The following is a 20003-nucleotide window of genomic DNA, read 5'->3' on the forward strand; positions in this document are numbered from 1 at the left end:
TTAGTGTTCTTACCACAATAAAAAATAAAAACTGAACAAGTATTAATATGTACTTAACTTATTGAAAACAACAGTAAAATCAATCTATTGTTATCTCTAATGTAAAAAAATATTTAAATTAAAGAGAACTATATATATAAAATCATGAGAGAGAGAAGTGCAATGTTTTAGATTTTGAAAATTTCTGCAATATTTGTATAAATATAACTGGATTCTCAGATTTCTTTCTGCATTCAGTCCATGGTATTTTTTTAAGTTCAAGTATATGAAGAGAGGGCTTCCCTGGTGGCGCAGTGGTTAAGAATCTGCCTGCCATTGCCGGGGACACGGGTTTGAGCCCTGGTCCGGGAAGATCCCACATGCCACGGAGCAGCTAAGCCCATGCGCCACAACTACTGAGCCTGCACTCTAGAGCCCGCGAGCCACAACTACTGAAGCCCGCATGCCTAGAGCACATGCTCTGCAACAAGAAGCCACCGCAACGAATAGACCACGGACCACAACGAAGAGTAGCCCCTGTTCACCGCAACTAGAGAAAGACCGCACAGCTACAAAGACCCAGCACAGTCAAAAATTTAAAAAAAAAAGTATATGAAGATAATCTGGTCTTTACACAGACAAGTAATTTGAAAAGTTAGGAGTATTTTAAAAGTCTTTTCAGATATTTGTAGATATTTTCTTTGATACAATATCAAAACTTGGTAAGTGGTAGCTTCTTAGAAGTTAGTTTCAATAAGAAAACTGAAACCATATTCATGTATTTCTGTAATTTGTTACATTAAAATTCATTAGTCTATCTTGTACTTTGAATGGATCTTTTCCAGACGAATGGTTTTGTAACATCCTCCATGAACCATTTAAGAAAATATCAGTTTACAGAATTATGCAGAACTTCCAAATGTATGAACAAATTACATCCAAAATGTGTAGTTTATAACATAAGTAGACATAAAATATATAATAACTATTTTCCAAAGGACAGGAAGGAGAACATTAAGGTATGTTCTTGTAAGATTATACAATTTAAGTGTAGTGGCATAATTTTTTTGATGGTGAGAGAAGGACTGTAAACTTCATCTATAATTGTAGTTTTTTCTAGTTATCCTATCAGTTCTGTTAATTTTTACTTTAAGTAAAGTTTATCTATTAGATGCATTAAAATTAAGATTGTTATATCCTTCTCATAAATCATTCCCTCTGCCATAACATTCTCCCCTTTATCCATGGTAATATTTCTTATTCTAAAATCTACCATGTCTACTATTAATGTTACTTCTCTAGGTATCTTATGAATAGGTTTGATATAATGTACCTTTTTCAATCCTTTTAGATTTAAACGTATTCATTTTAAAAGTGGTTTTTATGTAGAAAACTTATAGCCTTTTTTCACCCATTATGATAATGTCTGCCTTGTTCCCTGAGTGTAAACCTTTTATATATAATACTGTTATCACCTGAGTTTAAATATACCAGGTGCTCTTTATTTCCTATTTCTGCCTTTGTTCTTTGATCCAGTTTTTGCTCCTTTCCTGCCTTTACTTGGGTTAATTTAATACTTTTTAGCATGGTAATTTTTTTGTTACTATTAGCTTAGTAATTATGTTTTTGTTTTTTTCTTTTTGTCATTGCTCTAGGTTTTACCAAATGTATTTTTTAAAGCAACTCATTTGCTAAATTTCAAATAAATATGATAATATAAATCAAAGACTAATAGTTATATCAAAGTTTAATTAATAATCAGAAAAATTTGTTTATAAATCATCTTTATTTGCACTACTTTTGTTTTGAGGAAGTTTTGTTAAATATTTTTTTATTATTACTCACTTTAGGAAATTATAGAAGCCTTGAAGTGCATATTTTTACAAATTTCAAATCAGTGTACCAATAAATACTCATTATATTTAAATAATTTTATTAATATGTAGACTTATTTTAATACTTCTACTTTCTGTCAAATTAATTTTTTTAATGGCATGTTTTTCCCTAAGTCTATTCCAAATGAAATTCATTTTATTCTAAGTAAAACCCTACCAAATTATGCAGTAAATTTCTGACAACTTTATCTGGGGCTGACAATGAGGTAATGGTTGTAGCAAACATCAAAAACTACTTTGGACCTGAACTCAAGTGACAGACCAAGCTTGTGTGAATCCAGACCAAAGCTGTGCTCAGATTTGTATAATTGAAAGATATAAGAGCTAGCGATTAGAGACTGAAAGAATAAGAATAACTCAACCTGAATTAAACTGGAACACAGAAAGTGACATTAACAGCACAGAATTAGAAGGCAGAGTGAATGCTAAACAAAGACTTTTCAGCATTGTCAAGAAAGTCACTGAAATATTCTCTCTGTGGGATATTTGTAGCAATAGCTAACCTTGTACTAATGGAATAACAATGCATAAAAGCCATTAAAAAAAGAACAAAAGGTGCAACTTACCAGAAGATATATGCTCAGTATGCAAAACCCAAGTAAAAATACAGCCTTGAGTACATGCTTCAGAAGATAGCCCATCAATCTGTGAACAGAGAAAAAAAGCAAATAATTCAGAGTATTTCTTTTAAGAGGTAAAACAAAGTCACAAGAAAAAGAACTTCCTTTGCTACTATTTCCATATGAAATACTGTGGAAAGAAACCAAAAAATAGAAAACTTTTACAATTTACATATTAATAAGAGATATACCTCTAGCTACTTAGGTCTTTATATTTTATAGAGTTCATTTTTTTTTAAATAGAGCAGCAAGATATCACGTGTGAAATACGAGTAAGATATATCGCTTTCTTTAAACGTTTCTTTAAACGTGGAAAAAACAAACTAAAACGTAGCTAAGATCATAAGAATTAGCAAATTATTTGTATAAATGTTGAATTTCTTTTATGAAATGGACATTATCATGAATACCTTTATGTATTACCTGCAAATGAAAAGTGGAAGCTTACTGCCAACTGGTGACCCAAGCTGGTTTCTAACGTAGTTGAATTCACTGCATAATTTAGAAATTGTTTTAGAGACTATTTATTTTCCATCCCTTTTATTTCCATTTTCTGGGTTAGAGTCTGCAGAAGAACAGCTGCGGACCACTCAGCGGTTGCTCCTCCCATTCCGTGGCCTGAGCAGTGGCAGCTGCAGCCCAACTTCAGCGGCATCTTCACTCGCCGCTGTGCACTGTGGTTCTCAGTGGGGAACTAATGGGCAGGCACAGAGGGCGCCTGCCACCTTCAGACCAGGCTGCCACCTCGGGTTGAGCAGCCGTAAATTCAGGAGCTGGAGAAGTCCGTTCACTCTGAATTCCTCCTTGGTCACAGCCTTCTCAGCTGAGGCCTGCCCTTTCTTTACCACCTGTTGAGGATCTTCACACAAGTGGAGAGTAGGCGGGACTCCCGCAGGTGCTCACGGGAGAGGGAACCGCGCATTCGCAGAACTTCCCCGGTCAGCGTCCGTCAATCACGTCAGACCTGCAGAGTGAGCTCCCGGTTGTTGCAGAGATGGCGGGGTACACAGAGCCCAGAGACTGGTTTGTGTTACACGGAGCAGTGGTAGGCAGGTTCACAGAAGATGCCTCTCATGCCGGTGGTCAGGCCTGGTGTCGGGAACCACCACGAGTCGCGGCTCCCGGAAGCCTGCCGGGCTCCGGTGAGTGAGGTTCCAGGAGCGAGGTGACCAGCAGTAGGAGTGGCGCCCATGGCAGCAGCAAACCTCGGCACAGCTCTCTGGCTGGTCTTCCTGGAGGTTATGATACTGACATCAGCCAGGTTTTCAACGGCAGTGATGGCAGAAGCGGACAGCAGAAGCTTCTCCCAGGTTCTGTTCAGATTTAGAGGTAATGCCATCACTTTTCCTTCTTAGATAACTGTCCGATTTGGAGGTCAAGGTTGGTGCCACCTAAGTGGGTTCCTGCTGCAAGGAATTTGAGGACATCCTCCTTCATTTGTAGGACATCAAAAGCTCTGGACATTGTGAAAGTTTCCCTTTAAGTTATGCTGGGAACCCAGAAAAATGCTGTATGGATCTCTCTCTGGGTAGCATGGAAAAGCTTAGAAATCTAATTTTGGAAGCCCCCATATACAAAGCTAAAGGACAAACCACAGACTGGGAAAATACACCTGCAATACATATAACAACAGCAAAAAAGTATTCATATCAAGAACATAAATAGAACTACTACAGGAGAGAAAAAAACACGATTATAAAAATGGTATATGGGGTGCTTGCGTGCTGTGTGTAACTCTTAGAAGAAAGAAATGGGTGGATCTCAGGGCTAAGGGTGTTTTGTTAGGTGCTAAACAAAGTTCCAAGTTCCAACACACTTCCTATTTTTCCTACAGCATTTCTAGGATTAGGGGAAGGGACATTTATAAATATATTTGAAAAATATGAATAATCTAATAAGCATAGAAATGAATAAGCAGTTTACACACAAATTAACATAATGATGCATAAATTCATATGTAATTAAGTGAATGCAAGTCAAAATAGCATTATACAATTTTGCAAACATTTAAAAATATTAATGTGTAGTTCAACCTTTGTAAAAATTATCAGAATAATTAAAATGTGTGAAAGATAAATTTTCATATATTTCCTGCCCTATCAGTTCCATAGCTGGGAATGTCCTATTTTCATATGTGCAAAGAAATATATAAAACAAGTTTATTTCAGCAGAGTTGTTATTAGCCAAAAAAGAAACAACTTAATTTATTCTATAAAATTCTATGCAGATATTCTATGCAACTGTTGCAAGTAATTTAAAAACCATAAAAACAACAAAATAAAGTATTTCAATGAAATGAGTATATTATTATAGTCCTGTTAGAAATCATTTTGCCAAAGATGTTCAGAGCTAGGTTAAGAAACCTGGTTTGGAGGGTAATGTTTTTATTCAATATGCCTTCATTCATTTACTCTTATGAGATTAAAAGTAATACATTTGACCCTTGAACAACACGAGCTTGAACTGCTCAGGTACACTTATATGCAGATTTATTTCAATAAGTATCGAACTTGTATTTTCATTTTACAGATCTTTAAATTAACTAAGAAAAATTTGTGTTGGATTAGATATCACAATGTGTGGAATCAAAAGAACTAGAGTTTGAGTCCTAAGTCTATGCAGGCTGTGTCAGCTTCCTGCCCTTTGGTGAATCATTTATCAATTCCTTTGTTTTTTGAGTCAGAGATGGCAGTAGGAAAACTTTCAAATGGGGGAGGGGGTCAGCACCCCCAACCCCTCATTGTTTACAGGTCAACTGCATTTCATTCATTAATGAATTCATGTCATCTCTTTACTCTTTTAACAGATATGTAAATACTGCTCATAAAAGAGAAATTCACTCTTTTTTTTCTGGTCTATTTTGCACTGTCTCTTAGAGCACAGTTGGTACTGACATACAAATTAAAGAACGAAAATTAACCTTCCTTTGAAGAATTGCAAACGATACCCCTTTTGGGTATATCAAGGAGAAAAAAAAGCAAGGTGTTTTCCCTCTGGGCAGAGATAGCCATATGACACAGAACACACGTTTGGCCAGAAAGGCAACAGCTACATTATAGTTCTTGCTCCTGGCCCCGTCGGCCAGGTACCATTAGGTAGAGTATACCCTGACAATCTTACTCAGAGATGTTAGAAATTGGAAAAGATATTGATGAAAATACAGTCATATGATTGAATCAATATACTTTTCTGTTTTCTCTATAACCTTATTTATATATGTTGGAATAAACAAATGCATTGGAATGGCAATTGTAAACTCATTATGAAGTATTCTGGATAATTTAGAGTCTTAAAATCTTTTCACTTTTGTTTGTAGATTCTGTGGAAGAAAGAATCTCCATCATTGCTCAGCAGATAACTTTCTGATGTTTAACAAAAGGTAAGAAATATGTTCTACGTTGAGACCAGAATAATGTATGCTGATGGTAGTCTGTTAAGGGTTCAAAAGCAGGGTGAGGGCAGTAGAATATGCATTCTAATGACTTTGGGATAGTTGTAATATTAGGAAAATCAGTAGGGGAATTTCCACTGTCTGTTTGAAGTATTTAATACCAGTTGCTGGGGAAGCATATTTTCACAAAACTGAATTTAAGCCCTGTAAAAAATTAATAACAGAAACCTTAATTAAATAGAGTCTGGAGATCAGAAGAGGGGAGCTGTCAGGTCCTGCAACATAGCAGAGCCCAACAGAAAGAAGAAAGACGCCTCTTCTTTCCTGACAGGGACTCAGCCAATGAAAAGCCATAGACTCTGTTTACCACAGCTCTCCCATCTTCCTTTTCCCCTCTATAAAAGCATTCTCCTTCCCATGCCTTGGGGGGACTTGCATGTGGCTTGCCAATGTGTCAGACCTCTAATTGCAATTCTCTGCTGATCTGAAATTTTCATCTATCTTTGCTGGAGAAATATCTGGCAGTCTATTTACTTCAGGTCAACAGCCCTGTATCCTTTCCTTATGCTCTGTATTCCATGGGATCTGAATTTGACATTTGTACGAATTTAGTTGGGTGCTGAGGAAGTGAGAAGGGGTGAAAAAGAAAATCACCTTTAAATAACGTTTAGTTTGCTTGGCTTCTCTTCCACATTATTCAGATATGTTTCCTAAAGGCTTTATTTGAAAAGTACTTTTATTTAGTTTTATTTTGATTAAAGGTTAGTAGTATTATAGAATAATTGAAAAGTCAGTAGCAGCTGAAGGAGAGCAGAATACGTCATCCCAAAATATGCCTCTTGGGCATGAGGATTATTTTGAATTGATTATTTTTTAAGAAACAGTAGACATAGGAGACGCTCTAAAAATGAGTAGTAGAAGTTACCCTTTTGTAAGAGGGATTTACATTTATAAGGGAAACCTCTGTTTGTAAGAGTATCTCTGCACCAGGAAAAGAGGATGATTCCAAATCTAGAAACTCTTTATCAATAAAGAAGACTTAAGTCTGCATAACAACCTTAGCTTCATTTACTGTGCTTTTCTTAATAACCCTCCATAACGGCACCTTCCACCCCCAACATCTTTTGTTGTTTTTAGCTGGAGATAGTGTAAGGTCGGATCTTAACAAACGGCACTGCGAAACAGAGGAAAGCTTCAAGTGAGCTTTTTTAGGGAGCGCTCCCGGGCGAGGTTCACTGGTCCGAGAGAAAGGGGCCAGAGAAGTCGCGCCCGGGTGAGGGTTTGGGCAGAATTTATAGGGAAAGAAGGGGAAGGGGTGTGGTGAATCCGGGAGGGCACAGGGTATTCCTTATTTGGTGGTCTTTTCGGGTATCGTGGCAATATCTGGTGCCGGTTGCCTCAGTCTTGGGACCGTTAGTCCCGCCCCTTGAAAGGCGGGAAGGCTGGGCCGGGTGGAAAGTCTCCAGGTCAGTTCCTGGAACTGGGTGGTCCGGAAAGTTTCCAGGTCAGTTCCTGGAACTGGGTGGTCCGGAAAGTTTCCGTCTGGTGCAACCTGTGAGTCTGATTGCGTTCCCCTGCCTCGGGCCAGTTGGCCTTACAGATAGTATTTAAGGTGATGGCTTGGGCCATTTTGGAGAGTCACTCAGTTTTTCTGGGAATCTTCCATGTATACAGTAGGTATACATGTTATTAAACTTGTCTTTCTCCTGTCGATTGGTCTTTATTACAGGGAGTGTCTCAGCCAAAAATCTAGAAGGGTAGAGGGAAATTTATTTTTCTTCCTTTACATAGCACAAGATCAAAACAAATGATTAAAAAGAGAAGGAAATCAGCAGCTTTTGTTTCATCAGTAAAGAGATCTCATTTCAGAAATTAATTATGTTTTGCATATATATCTGTAATCAGCGTTTCTTTAACCTGTAATCCTTAACGAACCTGTAAGAATATTGGTACCTCGTGATTTAATCGTTGGGAAGATGTACCCGGTAAACAACGATTTTACCTGCTTTGCCTGCTTGTGTCTTTGATACCTTATTAAGAGAAAGTTTTGCATTTGTTTCAAATTTATTTTTTCAGCTATTTTGAATTTTTGTACTGTTGAGTATTTTAAAGTATAGTCTATAAAAGGATTTATCCTGAGCACTTAAATTACATTTTTCTCATTAATTTAGCCATTAGTATACCCAAAATAGTATGGAAAGATACTCTTTACAGGTATCTTTTTATAAAATTGCAATATTTATATATTAAAATTCTTGTAAAGTAACATCTGATGAGATGCCAAAGACTTTGATATGCTAATCAGAACTGAAAATTTTAAAAGAAAATTGGGTAATTACACTTCAACACAAAATGAGAAGTGAATTAGTCAAGGAATTTGATAGTTCTATGTACTAATTCAAGTTACTTGATGAGGAAGAAGCTGCAAACATGCAGCTGATAAAGACAGCTTAAAAAACTTGCTTAATCTTTAAATGCACATGAATAAAAATATTAATAAAGAAACAAAGAAGTAACAATATTATCATTTCTTTTAATATCTTTCTTTACTGCAGGTATGATGTACTTGAAAAATAATTAGGTTTTTTCTTTCTTTTTTTTGGTATGGTGCGTCTTCCACCCTAAGTAGTTAGTTTCTTATATTCTAGACTTTTAAGTTTTATTTAGGAGGGAATCATTTAAAAATAAAGGACACTTGAAGTATCAAAATAAAATAAAAATCAAACTTAACTTACTCTTGCATATTCTCCCTTAAAAATAAGTTTAAAACAAAAACTCACACTTAACAAAAACTCGTACTTACTTGTTCTAAATAATTTGTATGAATTGACTCCTAATATAAATTTTACAATACCACTACTATAACCTTCATGTTAAAAATGAGGAACCTAAGGAAAAACAAGGTTAAGCATTTGCCCAAGATTTCACAATGAACAAATCACTCTGTCGAAAAAATATGTAATCTGGCTCCAGAAATTGTGTTCCAGCCACTGTGCTGTTCTGTAAGCACTGTACAATATAATTTCACAATATATTGTAACAGTGATTTTTTTTTGCACACAAACAAATATTGATGAAAACACCTTTGAAATGGGTTTCCTGTTTTCATTTTAATCAAATATTAAATACCGCTTAGCACCACAGGCAAACTGGTAAAACTTTTAACAGTTTTAATGATAATAATTTTAATAATTAATAATAATGTCTTTCATTATTTCTCATTAGAATCAGATACATGTTAAAAAATTGCTGACTGGATTGTTTCTATATATTGCTAAGGCATTTTCAGTATAATGTTGCTGTGGACTCAAATAAAATAAGTGAATTTCTACATTTTGCAAGAAGAAAGGAAAAATCTTTCTCTTTCAAGCAGTATATTTAAGTGATAGAAGCCTCTGTGTAACCGTTACGCTTTATTAATCTTCTGTGGTCCTGGCCTCAGCTATGCAAGGAAAATTTAAACATCCCTAGAGGAAGAAGCCTATTATTATAATAGATATTCTTCCACTATTCCATATAGATGCCCTCCTTTTTTGCTTCCCCTTGTCCTTACTCTTCCTTTTTTTCCCCTGCTATCTTATTCAGTGTTTTTTCTCATACTTTGTCTCTTTCTCTTTTCTTTCCATTCTACTGGTCTTCTGTCTTAGCTCCTGCGATGGGTATACAGTTTCTGTTTTGGTTTAAGCTACATGCAGCAGTATTACAGAAAATGCTCTGATGATACCACTCTAGAATTTAATTTTGTTAAAGTGTAATTATTATTCAGGCATATTTTAACTCAAGCTAAATATAAAGATCTAGATCTTTATATTTGTGAAATAATTTTGATATGCATTTTCTTATTTGTTCCTTATAATACTCTGATAAATAAACACTTTCAATAAAGAAAAGCAATAGGTTAAGTGATGGCCTAGGGCCTCAAAGTTAGTAACTGAACATGAAAAAGAACCTAGCCCTTTAACAGTCACTAACTGCTGATCTCTCGGCTTCACTGCTCCATGGGCAGTAGAGAGGTAAACTGAAAGGAATCAATAGAAAATTGAGTTGCTACTATATGCTATGTTCTGTTGGTGAAACAAACAAATGTATGATATTGCCTGTCAGGTACTCAGGAGCCTCCAATATTCACGTGCACCACTCAAATCGAGAACAGCCCAAGCAAGTGTACAATTATGGTGGTTTTCAAGGTCATCGAAGGGTTCCCTGCACTGAATAACTCCACCAGTGGGTGCTCTGCAGGCCCTAAAATTAGAGACTTATTATTCCAGGGTTGAATATTCTTAAGTCTTTGAGAGGTTGCCATGTCCCTTGAAGCATTAAAAACATATCGTTAAATTTTTAATAGACAGGACTTTAGCATATATGACGTGAGCTGGACACCTGGCAAACTATAGAGGACTCCAGATTGAGGAAGATACACAGCATAAAAAGGAGTGTGTGTGGGGGTGTGGAATCCTAGTTTATCACACTTTTAGTTAGTGCTAGTTTAGCTGTCAGTCTTATTTCTTACTATTTATTGTCATTCATTTTTAGAGAATTATATAATTCACTTGCTCTCTAATTTACAACCAATACCAGAGGCTCTTGTGAATTATTTCTCTCTTTTGAAATTGCCGTATAATTCTGCAAGCTTCTTGCTTGGAAGTTTTATTATTTCAAGGACTGAGTCGTTAAATGTCCAGCAACTTTGTCTGTTAGGCTCCTCATTCAGGCCTATCTGTTCATCCAAGTTTTCATATTAATTGACCGGTTGATCCCATTATACATTCATTGAAAGGACACTTACTTTGATCCAGTCTGTGCCTTACAGGAAAGACTGAATAAATACTGTTCTCCTCATCACATCAAAATATATTTAGAGAGAGAGAGAGATTTCTAGGATATACAACTCAATAAAATGACAAGGTTCTAAGTCTTCTAAATCATTTTGTGACCCAAACTGAAAAGCATGCTTTTCTTTTGTGATGCTAAATATTTCTTGTAATATCATCTGTCACTAATGCTTTCCCCTACTACCTCCGTAGGCAACTAACTTCAACCAATCTAATCAGTTTCAGCCATGATGCTAATGACTGAGGCAATCTTGATGTGTTAGCTAAGAGTCCCAGATTTAGCACAGATTCACAGATTAAAGCTAAACAGCTAACATATTCTTAGGTACCATTAGTAGACCACATGATATACGGGAGGAAGATGAGGCTCTGAGTGCCTTTCCTAAGATTACTTGATGGCCAGCCAAGAAACTGGATCTCAATTCAATTAACTAAATTTACATCTCATGGGAGGTCTTTAAACTCCTAAACCCTAAGAGTTTTCTATGGAGATGTTGGATATCACGATGGTTTGGAGCTGGTGTTGGAGAAAAGGAAGATTTTTTTTTTTTTTTTTACTAAAACAATCTATAAAGTCACACCACCAAGAAAGCTCTTCTCACCACTGAATATCAGGAGAGCGTGTGGTATTAATTTAATTAGTTTCTCCTCTTCTGAGAGACTTTACCAAGGGCTTAGAACATGTCCTTATTTGGGTTGGTGAATAGATAAAATGCCCTATTTTAGTGTTAATGAATTTATTTAATTTGATATGATATCCGAGTGCATTTAAATTAAAAGTAGTATTGAGATAAAAGCCTCTCCAACCATCTGACTCAAGATTAACCCATTGGATGTCCTGATCTTCACTCTCTGGGGTTAGGGCCTCAGTACACTCTAGGAAAACGAATCTTTGAGTTTCCTAAATAGAAAAAGAAGTTTGAATTTTAATATAGACTTGGCATTTAACTGCTTATTCTTTCTTAAATAGAAAATATCGTCTCTGACATTAAAATGAAAAGACTGCACACATAATATTATTTACAATACAGTAGAATGTTTTGTTGTAAATCATTACAAATTCAGATTGCGTGGCTTCCTTGTAGAGTCTGTACTTCGCTCTCTGATCAAATACTTTTTATACCGAATGTCACTTAAAAGAAGCCAGAATTTGAGTCTCTGTGTTTTCTCCTAGCTGCTAAACAAACTTTACAAGCAGGGCTTCCCTGGTGGTGCAGTGGTTGAGAGTCTGCCTGCCGATGCTGGGGACACGGGTTCGTGCCCTGGTCCGGGAAGATCCCACATGCCGCAGAGCGGCTGGGCCTGTGAGCCATGGCCGCTGAGCCTGCGCGTCCGGAGCCTGTGCTCCGCAACGGGAGAGGCCACAACAGTGAGAGGCCCGCGGACCGCAAAAAAAAAAAAAAAAACTTTAGAAGCAAAGCAAGGCAGTGACCTTGAAATGTACCCTTTGCCATAATAAAATCATGGTTATTTTTTCTTGGATAGAGAGTTTGCAAGATGTAGTATTTCTCTTTTATAGTCAGATCTCCAAACGGATGCATTTTCCTCTAGAAAAAATCTTTTTAAATTAATTTAAAAACACTTTTCTGAAAAACTTTTTAAAAAACTACTTTAGACTCTTTTTTTTTCTTTTTTTTTTTGCGGTATGAGGGCCTCTCACTGTTGTGGCCTCTCCTGTTGCGGAGCACAGGCTCTGGATGCGCAGGCTCAGCGTCCATGGCTCACGGGCCCAGCCGCTCTGCAGCATGGGGGATCCTCCCAAACCGGGGCACGAACCCGTGTCCCCTGCATCGGCAGGCGGACTCTCAACCACTGCGCCACCAGGGAAGCCCCCTAGACTCTTAATTTATGCCCAAATCAGCAAAGGTAAGACTTTGGAACATAATTAACTTAAAATATACCCTAGAACATATCTGACTCATGCTTCAATGAGTCTTCGTAAGCAGATGATCTCTGCAAAAATAACAGAGTACTGATTAAGAGGCCTTGACTTCTATCTGAATAGAAAATCTGTACAGTGTATCATTGGAGGAAGTTTAAATGTCACCAAACAGAAATAAAAACAAAATTTGGCAATTTAATTTCCTTGACTTGCCTATGTATCAGAAAAGAGACAAGTCAATAAGGTTAAAAAATTAGCTAGGGGCTTCTCTGGTGGCGCAGTGGTTGAGAGTCCGCCTGCCAATGCAGGGGACACGGGTTCGTGCCCCGGTCCAGGAAGATCCCACATGCCGCGGAGCGGCTGGGCCCGTGAGCCATGGCTGCTGAGCCTGTGCTCCGCAGCAGGGGAGGCCACAGCAGTGAGAGGCCCGCGTACCGCAAAAAAAAAAAAAAAAAAAAAGTAGCTAGGCAGGAAACAGTTTCTTCTAATCACATAAATTAAGAAATATAAAATATTCAGTGTTTGTATAGAACAAAGATTACATCTCCCCCACAGATTGGTATTTTGTATTAAAGAAACCAGACGTAAGAAGGAGAAAATGTGGTGTTTATACAGAGTCATAGATTTAATGTGACACAATAGATTCTATGGTCAAATCCTGTTGTTAGGCAATCTTTGCATAGTTTCTTGGAAAATGCAGTAATATTCATTAGCTCCTTTTCCTATGCAGTGTTAAATGCAGGTATTAAGAAATTTGAAATTTTTAGCATGTTATCTTTAAAAACTATGGTGTTCCTTTATCTGTGATATATATATATATATATATATATATATATATATCACATATATATGTATATCCATCGATGAGAAATTTGAAATTTTAGAAATGGAAAATAAAAGTGATGGAAGGGGGAAATATATACAAAACAAAATTATGAAAATTATTATTAATCCTCAACCTTTTAATAGTCTTGCTTAGCAACCTGGAAAATTATTTTGCCTCAGACATTAGGGAATAGGGCCCAGGAGGAGAGTTACAGAAATGTGGTTTCACAAGCCTGAGTAAAACATCTGTTTGGGATATAGAGGCAGATTCCTCTCCATGGAAAGGGAAAAGTAAAGAAAGACCAAACTGCGTTAATTGTAACATTGGTGGAATTTTTGTTCTCTATTCCTCTGACAGCTGGGGTAGGGGATTTTAAATAAAAGAGATGATTTTAATATTCCCTAAAAAGGGTATTAAACAGGGGGGCATAGAATTTTATTCCCATGCATTGTTTATCTTTGAAGGAAACCTACAGTGGTACCTAGTGGGACTACAGATATTACAATAGGTATAAGAGTATTATCAGGCCATACAACTCAATATCTGGAAACTAATATCAACTGATATAACTACATGTTTTCACCAGTGACAATGTCACATAGAAACAAAAAAAATTCAGTATATGGAATATACAATCAAACTTTCAGGAAACATTTTGAGTTACTACTATTTACTAGGGACATTAAAAGATATAGAAGGCCCAAGTGGCATGTCAAGTTCACCTGACTACAGAGGGAGCAGCCCAAGCAAATAAATGAGTATACATGTAATTGAACGTGTTCAGAAAGAGCTTCCCCATGACGTGCCACTTTGGCATGTGCACTATGTGGAGCCGACAACAGTGGAAGCCAGAAGAGTCAGGAAGAGCTTTGTACCTCGCCTTCAACTGCCTAAAAAAATCTAGATAGAGAGCCTCGTCCAGAAAGAGAGCTACCACCGGAGAGAACTGTAAGGAATAGCGGTAGGTGTGGTTGGTGGTGCAGGACAGGGCTTGGCAGTGCCTGTTTGTTCAGAGGCCTCTCTGTGTCCCATTGTCTCTGCTTGGCACGACAAGCATTTGTTTGCCAAACTTTCACTCTTCCCATCTTCCTGTGAATCGTCTTCATTCCCTCCAAAGCCCCAAATCCCCACTCTCTTCTTTTTAGCTCAGAAAGGCATAGAAGCTTCAATTGCCTGACTGTTGGGCAGCCTCTTGTTGAGCTCATAGGGCTCCCATACGTACATTATTTTTTTTCTCCTGTTAATCTGCCTTATGTCAGTTTAATTAACAGACCAACCAATGGAACCTAGAAGGGTAGAGGAAAATTTTTTCTCCCCGACATAACCAAATTCTACATGATTACAGAGAAGAAAGTCACGAATTCTAGACAAGTCAAGAACGTCAAAGAATTTACAGAGTAGTGGACGTTCGTGCTATTTTAATGTTTGAATAGGAGTTTGATGCAAAGTTAGGTAGGAAGGAAACATTTTAAGCATTTGATGTGTATATTACATTTAGGTATGAAGGAGTAAAGAAGTAGAAAGGGAATGCAACTGTGCTGAAAACAAATGGAATACAGAATTTAAAACAGTAACACGAGGTTGTGTGTTACGTAAACAGTGGTCAACTAGGAATGGAAGGCAAACCAGTGGGAGGTTGGTATGCTTTGCTTTTATCTTTTTAGCATGAATAATGAGATGCTGTTGTGAATTCAGGTAGAGAAAAAGAGTTAGGGCCAAAGTTCTCATAGACTGTATGAGATTGTGAGGGGAGGGGACATGGGGAATAGCTAGATGACGTCAACAAAAAGAGTAGTGGTGGTTTTTCCAAAATTTCCGTGGTCTGCAAGTGGTGCTAAGAGTGAGGGTAATTCTGGTCCATCTTCTCTTACCTCCTGATATTTAGAAATCTTCTGTTTGAGGATTACATAAGAAGTAAGCGGAGATTCTGTAAGGGAGTTAGGGCGTCTTTTAGCAAGAACCATGGACAACAGTTGGCCCAGAGGAATGGGTTCGGGAGAAGTCAGTAGCAATAGGGTGAAGCGTAATAGGGCTCTAAAGGACACTTAGAAGATGCCTGAAGATAGGCAACCAGAGAGGCCTGAAATTTGCTTTTTCACAGAAGACGACGACCATAAAGTCGTAACTGGATTTTCCTGACTTCATTTTGAAAGAAAACTTTTTAAACGTAATCGCTTTAACGTTTATCAAAGCTGTAAGATCCTGAGCCCCTAAAGAGAATGATAATTGTGATAAGATTTTAAACTGAAGCATCAGTGTATTATCGTCTCTGCCTCTTTTCTACCCAGATGGGGTCTCGAATTTTCCTCCTTGAAATCTTTCCTGATTCTCCTAGTCTGCATCATTCTCCCCATTTTCCTGAAGCCTCATCTGTATATATCGTCTTACAACATTCTCTAATAATTATGTATGTGAAAATGTCATATTTGAAGTTGTATTTTATGTTTTTATTTGCCATAATGTTTAAAGCAGTGTTGAATAGATCACAGCTCTTCAGTAAAGACTTGCCTTATCAAATGTATAAAACGGCCTTGGAATATCAAGCTCATGACTGAGTGATTGTAGGTTATATAAGAGCCTTTTAACCTGTTTCTTCTTCTGAGGACATCTATCCTCATCCCTAAAATGACTTGCAAAGCCAAGCTGATTCTTTTTTATACATCCAGAAAAGTGCATATGTTCCCTGTTTATGCAATAGTATAAACTGGTAAATTTAAATGGTTTGCTCAAGTTTCTAAATAAAAATGGAAAATATAGTTGAGCTATGTAGCTTCAAGGACTGCTGAAATAAAAATAGCAGAAGGATAATTAATTCTCATTTTACATTACTGGAAATTAACAAAAGAAGAAAAAACAGCACATGAAAGGGAGTGGAAAGTGGCTAGGGAAAAGAAAAGCTATATTTTGTGGATATACACACACAAACACACATTGATCAAAATGATGAATTTCCTAAAGGGCAAGACAGTGTTAGTGACCTGAGTTTGATACAGTGGGAGAGTCAGATTTAATTCGATAAGTGCATATTGAGCCCTAGCATGTGCTGGATACTCTTTTTGTCACTGGGATACAGTAGAGAAAGAGAAGAAATCCCAGTTTTTTATGAACCTTATATATGTGAGATTAAATATGGAACCGTATACAAATATACAGCTACAAATTTGTAAAAATTAAATTCTATTATAAATATTCCATAATATATGTATATAAATACGTGTTTATATACATCTATATTGATGTCCATAACATAAATTAACTTGGATTAACTGGGTATTCAAAATTCCAATGTGATTTTTTTTCCTAACCATTTTATGCTGTTACTAGTTCTTCACATTCAAGATTTACAAAATGTTGAGAGTTTGCAAATTATATTACTGTTGTGGATATTATTAGCTGTGGGTATCACTGAAAGGAAACTATTTAATTAACTTGTGGATAAATTGATAGGTCCACAGAGTATTATCCCCCCTATTTTGGGATCTGTCCTTGTCCTTCACTGTTCTTGAAACTCACTCTCAGTGTTTAAAATATAGTCTTTGTCTCTTTATAAAGCCATGCTTTATGCTTTGCCTACTAAAGCATTGTCATTATCATAAATAAAAATGTATTTGTTGTAGAAAAATAGCAAACGATTTTGAAAGCCCTTGCATTAATCTACAAACATCTAGATTCATTAAGGGGCGTTTGGTGCTCCAGTTTAAGTTACATTTGATAAAGCACATAAATTTGGGAAGAGGTAACTGTAAAAATCTCAGTATAAGCAGCTTAACACATTTTAATCTGCCTTTTAGATGGATGAGATAATAAAATACGCAATTATTTGAATCATTTTCATACCACTTTTAAAAATTCCATAGCAATTTATCCAGTTCTGGATTTTGGCTTTGGTTTTGTTAACATTCACAGACATTTCTGTTGGGTGTAAGTTTTATGTCTGGCTGAAGTTTGAATGGGCAGTTTGTCAATCATACATTGCTACCTCCTAGGTTCAGGTCTTCTTAGCAAACAAATTGTGACCTGTGTTTACTCTTTCCTGGAGAGGGACTCCCCACTCAAGTATACTGCCCTAAACCGTCCTACGTATGCTAGAAATTTCTTTACAGTTCCCATGTTACTATTTTAAAACACAGCCAAAAATTCCTTGATATTTTTTTCAAAGAGAGGGTGTTTGTATATTCTCACCTTAAACATGAGTGGGCTTGTGATTACTTCAGCCAATAGAGTGAGGCAGAAGAGATTCTTGTGTCTTATGAGGTTAGGTTATAAAACTAAGCGGTTTCCCCCATTGTTTGCAGGAATACTTGCTGTTGGAGACCTGAGCATTCATGTAAGAAGTCTGACTAAAAATATATACAAATATAATTTTTTTTTGTCTTATAAAATTCTAATGATACCCTAATGCAAATAGCCTTCCAGCCATCCTTGCCAGGACACCAGGCTTGTTAAGGGAGCATCCTCAGATGCTCTGCCAATTGAATAACCCCGCTGACCTCCATCACTGCCGCATGGATCAAATGAATTATCCATCCCAGCTTTTTCTGAATTCCTGATGCACAAAATTATGTGATATAATAAGATGGTTGTTTCAAAATTCTAAGTTTTAGAGTAGCTTGTTAGGCAGCAATAGATAAACTGGGACCTGTCCCATCAAACCTCCCTTGACTGATGGGCCATTTAGTTAGCCTCTGGTCTTTAGTTGGAAGAATGCTCTTTGTATACCCATATCATAAAACACATAATTCGATGTGAATGATTGGTGATATAATTTTAAAGTTTTTCTTCTTCCAAGATATCCATATATTAGCACAGGCCATTACCTATAGCCTGATTATGTACTTCTCGTGAACATTATAGAGCCATAAGAATTGGAGAAGCAGAGAAAGGTCTGGGAAGAACATTCTTTCCAGTGAATGCTTAAAAAGACCAATGAAGGATTTTGTCTACACTTGTATATATGTAAGATTCAGTTTTTAACTAAATCTAAAGAATATTTACCCTACTTCCTGCAAGAACATATTTTCTATATTAACCAGAATTTCTTTTCAAAATGAAACAAATTTTGAGTAAATGATGAGCTTCTGAGCTGGTTGGGGCTGATGAAGGTCTTTCTGGAATGATCTCTGTCTCCTATAGTGCTGTTTTCTTAGAAACAATAGAGCTAAAATAAGTGAGAATGTTTTGTTGGCCTCATTTATCAAGTGAAACTGCCACTGCATTGGGGAAAGAATGAACTGGCATCCAGGCCTCCGGCCTGCATGAACAGGATGGTATTGTGGAGGATACCATTTCTATCATAAAGCTCTTGAACATGGCAGCTGTACATACCTCCTATGGGTTGGAGACAAAAGTAACTGTGTACTTGGGGAGCTGCTGGGACTCCCACTGAAATGATGATGTTCTTGCTGTATCTCCTGCCTTACAACATCCTATAAAGTTAAAGAAAATAAACACATACTAGATTAGAAACTATCTGTGTCTTAGAAGTCTGTTTGCCTACTTGCATTTAGAATTACAGTGGAGGTACTGAAAGAATAAAAATGACAATAATAACAATAACAGTAGTTAACACATACTGTTTTATAGAGGCCAGGCACTCTTCTAAGCACATTACTATTAACACATTTAATAACCACACCAAATCTGCGAGTTAGGAACTACTTACTGCCCGCCTTTTTTACCAGTGAGAAATGGGAGTCACAGCGGGGTAAAGCGCCTTGCTCAGGTCCTGCAGTAATTGAAAAATGACCAAATAAGGATTTGAATGTTGGCATTCTGGATCCAAAATCCACACTCTTAATAATCCATCCTGCCACTTGAAATTCTAACATCCTAATAGAAATAGCAAAGAGCCATTAGAATTAATATTCATAAAGAATATCTCCCAAAACTCCTGAGCAAATGGTCAGGCCCAGGAACTCGCTTGGAGACAGAAGAGACTCCAAGTGTTATGGGGTGCTGGGTGATTATCCATAAAATAAGGCATCTGGGGCCAATACATTGTGTCAGTAAATTACTCTATTAAGTAAAAATAGTAGAAGACCTTAGGTACTTTATGGGCAAGGCTGCACATAGAAGCCTAATAAATGTTTGGTGGTCTTGATGGAAGAAGGTTTTTCCACAGCTGTTGAAATGTGACTGATACTAGAATAAGTGAGAGGACACAGAGGAAATGAGTAATCTGTTAAAGAGAAACAAACCTCCAGATCAGTGATGCAGTGACCACAAGAAGAAGAGAGATTAACTCAGGTAGTTGCAGACATATCTTTCCATTTATTTAAGTTAGTAATGGATTAGCAACTGCAACAAGTTGCATTTAATGAAAAAGATATGCAACTAGGCTAAAAATGAAGTGCCGAAATATGTAACATGACTATTTTATAACCACTTGATATGGTCCTCAAACATTCAATACTAATGCTTTCTACCAATGATTAACCTATGTTGTATTATATATGCACTAAAAGTGATCTGTGAATGATAAATGGTCTACAGTCTAACGTTATGGTTAAGTCAAATATGACTATTTCCGAACATTGTTTAATAAAAGTCTGGATAACTAAACTGTGTCATAGTTAAAG

At 36.7% G+C, this 20003-nt stretch overlaps 1 pseudogene; it reads right to left on the minus strand.

Annotated features, from left to right (window-relative positions):
* Positions 1 to 2534: 2534 nt before the first annotated feature.
* On the minus strand, positions 2535 to 4212 carry LOC111177393 (small ribosomal subunit protein uS2 pseudogene; annotated as a pseudogene).
* Positions 4213 to 20003: the final 15791 nt, after the last annotated feature.

The sequence above is a fragment of the Delphinapterus leucas genome, chromosome 1 (genome assembly GCF_059928025.1).
Source record: "Delphinapterus leucas isolate spDelLeu-1000000601 "Yukka" chromosome 1, BTC_Dleu_Yukka2, whole genome shotgun sequence".
In the NCBI taxonomy this organism is placed as follows: Eukaryota; Metazoa; Chordata; class Mammalia; order Artiodactyla; family Monodontidae; genus Delphinapterus; species Delphinapterus leucas.